This window comes from Lepidochelys olivacea (genome assembly GCF_965140295.1).
Source record: "Lepidochelys olivacea isolate rLepOli2 genome assembly, chromosome: 23".
Lineage (NCBI taxonomy): Eukaryota > Metazoa > Chordata > Testudines > Cheloniidae > Lepidochelys > Lepidochelys olivacea.
In genome coordinates this window covers 6168651-6172150 of record NC_140433.1, presented here as the reverse complement: position 1 = coordinate 6172150, position 3500 = coordinate 6168651, and positions in this window count along the sequence as shown.

Here is a 3500-nt window from a genome sequence, read left to right as displayed (position 1 = left end):
GAGCAGTAAAACGAAGGGGGATTGACGGGGACCAGGCGTGCTGAAGATTCAGAGAGAGACGGTTTCAGGGGGCGGTTATCCCCTAGGAGTGTGTGACCAGAGAGAAGGACTTTTGCAGTAACAGGGTCCCCTGGGGATTGCAGCGAGTGGTCCCAGGGGCGGAGGAGTCTCCAGCTCGACCCTGGCAAAGAGGTGGTGACCTCGAGAAGGGCTGGCACACTAGGGGTTCTCCCTGGAGACCATGGGGAGCTGAGAGCACACAGGCCTGTGAGTCCACAACAACTTGGGAGGAGCGGAGTGATGGCCTGTCACCGTCTCCGGAAGAAGGACATTGTAACCCTGTGCAGAAAGAGAGGGTTGAGCATTGGAAAGTTCACCAAGGCACAGTTAATCGTGCAGGTGGAGGAGGATGACCGCTCTAAGGAACAGATTCCTGACCCAAATGGGGCTATAGCAGGATCTGGGAGCAGCTGGAGTGGTAGCCAGGCATCCCCAAGACTCCTGTCCTCGACCAGATGAGGGTCTTCACGATCGGGTTCCCCATCAGGGGATCGGAGATGGATGGGATTGGAGCTGAGTCCGAGGGAGCAAGAGGACTGTGAGAGACAGCGAGAGCCCGAGAAAGAGCTGCAGAAGCAGCAGCAGCATGAACTGGCGGTGGGGGAGCGGAGAGGCCTAGGGGACCCCCCAGGGGTGAGTGGGGATAGACCCCGGGTGGGCCAGTTCCGCAGGGAACCTCAAGACTAAATTGCTGCCCCTGGTTAAGGAGGGGGGGATGTGGATGCCACCTCACTGCCTTTGAGCAGGCTGGCGATTTGAACCAGGGGGACCCTGCGGAAAAGTCCCGGTGTCTAGCTCCCTTGCTGGGTCCCAAGGCCATAGACTCTGTCAGCCAGATGGGTGGGGAGGTGGACAGGCTCCCACTCCTGACCCCAACCTATATGTCTGTGTGGAGTTTCATGGGGTCAGGCCCCTCAGACCTCCAGTGGGAGCGGAAGGTGATGGTCAATGGGGAGCCATTCCTGGGGTGGTGAGATCCGGGGACAGAGAGAACCGTTGTCAGGCCCTGGGTGGTGCAGCCTCAGATACCGAGGGGCTGTGTGAGGGTCCCAGGGATGAAGCCCCTCGCCCTGCCTATGGCCCAGATCCCTGTGCAGACCCAGGAGGGGTGGGGCTGGCTGGTTGTTGGGGTTCTCCAGGATACCAGCTGCGAGACCCTGTTGTGGGATGACTGTGTCTCTTTGGGACAAGATCCAGACCCTGCTCCTGTAATTGCCGAGGGTTTGAATTTGAATCCAGGGAACCAATTGGTGGAGAGGGAAATGGTCAGTGAAAATGCAGATGACCTGGCTGGCAGGGGGGAGGAGCTGCTAGGCTCAGGCTACCTGCTGGCCTGTAACCAGACCCCTGGGGTTGGGTGGGACAGAGAGATGCTCCCTGCCCCCTTGCACACCAGAAAGGGGGGCTCAGGAGGCTCAGGCTGGCTCTGATGCAGTGAGGAAAGCAGCGAGCTCACTGCCTACCCCCACTGGGACAGCAAGGGCAGCGCTGAGCACAGTGGGAGCTGAGACCCCAGCAGAGGGGTGGGGGGAGACACAGGCAGAGCAGGGGATCTGTTGGGAGTGGCAAGGTGCTTGGTAAGGAAAGTTTGGATGAGCCTAGGCAGCCTTGTGATCTGATGGCCTTGTCTAGTCAGCAGTGGGGGAAGGCGAGGAGAGTGGAAGATGACTGTCCCTGGACCTTACCTGTTAGCTGGGTGGAGAATTGGGACAGTGAAGGAAACGTGCCTGTGTCTGTCAGGGGTATTGACTTGCCTGTGGAGGGAGCTACCCTGATCTCCAAGCAGTTGTCTGTGAACAGCCCTGTGTGCTGGGACAAGGGGAATGAGATCCCAAGCTGTGTGTCTGGGAAAGGAGAAAGTGTGTCCGGATCTTCTTTGTCTGTGGAGAAGACAGAAGGGGCCTTTCAGCCTGTGATGGTGGAGGATGGTGCAGTTGTCTCAGAGTTTGTTCTGGATTCGGCTAAAGCCCAGGAAGGTAAGAGTCCTAAGCTTGTGTCTGCTCGGGAGAATGGCCCTGTAACTAGGTCGCATCCAGTTAGTGTCTATGCAAAATCCCAGAGACCAGACAATTCTGGTGCTTGTATTTTGCCTGTTGCTAGTGTGTGGTTGGGAAAGGGTGTTGCAACTCTGTCTAATCAGGGTGAGATCCTAGCCAGGGCACAAGCAGAGCATGAAGGTGATGTGATTGTGTTACCTACTGAGGGTGTGAACCTGTAGCAAGAAGGAAAAGATTCCTGAACTCATGTGTGGCAAAGGGAAGGAGAATGCTTCTGACCTTTTATCTAGGAAGTCTGTAAGTTTGCCTGAAAGGGGATGGTGTAGGAATCTGCTGGATGGGCCAGAGGTAATTCTGGATGTAAGTGAGACCCAGAAAGAGTCTGTTGTTGCTCAGGAAAGTGTTCCTCTAGAGCAAGCCCTAGGTGAAGAGGGTAAGAGCAGAATTTCTGTGAGGGGTGAATTGTTGCATAGAAAAGCTCTAGGGAAAGGAATCCTCATGGAGTCTTTGCAAGCAGTTTACTGCAACTGAAGGGTGTGAAAGTGATTTAATCAAGAAAGTTTCAGTTCCTAACAGCCAGAAATTTTCTGTTGTGAATGGATCCACTGACTTTCCTGTTGAAAGATCCAGTGTGGAGAGCTTTGAGAAGGTCTCAAATGAAGTGAAAGCTGTTAAGAAAGTTAAACAGTCCTATAACCAAGTGGCTGTGTTTGGCCAGCTTGTTGGGGAGAAGACCCAATCCGAGTTTGACCCCCTGGGGTTTTGGGAGTGGCCAAAGAGCACAGGCCACATAAACCTTCCCACATGCGGCCTGGGAGTGCTGTCGACCACCCCCGACCTAAGGGAGGACGTGAAACTGGAAGGGCCTGGTGTAACTCCCACCAAGGAATGGGAGAGATGCTGGGGCATCCATGGGAACGTTGGTGGCTTCGAACTTCCCCAGGTCACTGGCTAAAGTGACCCTGCTCAGTTCAATCTCGAAGGGGGGAGAGATGTGACGAAGCAGGACTGTTCTTAATGGTTCCTCTGAATAGTGTGGGGGTGCCTCAGTTTCCCCTGGGCAATTCTTAAGTACCTAGGGGGTGGGGTAACGGTGTAGGATCGTTGCAGAGCCCTAGAGGACAAGTGTGTGCAGGGGTCTGGACACAGAGAATGGCCAACACCCTGCTTCCTGGTAACTGATGGCCTTGGCTCTTCCCCCCTGCAAGGTGAGAGCTAAAGGGTTGGAGAACAAAGGAATCAGGACCCTCTGGCTTCCCCAGGACCCCACCTGGGCGGACTCGCTGTGGGAAGCGCATGGAGGGGCAGAGGATGCTGAATGCTCCAAGGTCAGACCCAGGAAGTTGGAAGTCGTGTGGGCTGTGTGACCTGCAGACAGGCTGCTCACAGAAAGGAGACTTCCCCAGAGTCCTGCCTGGCTTCGTAGGGAGCAGTTCCAGAGCA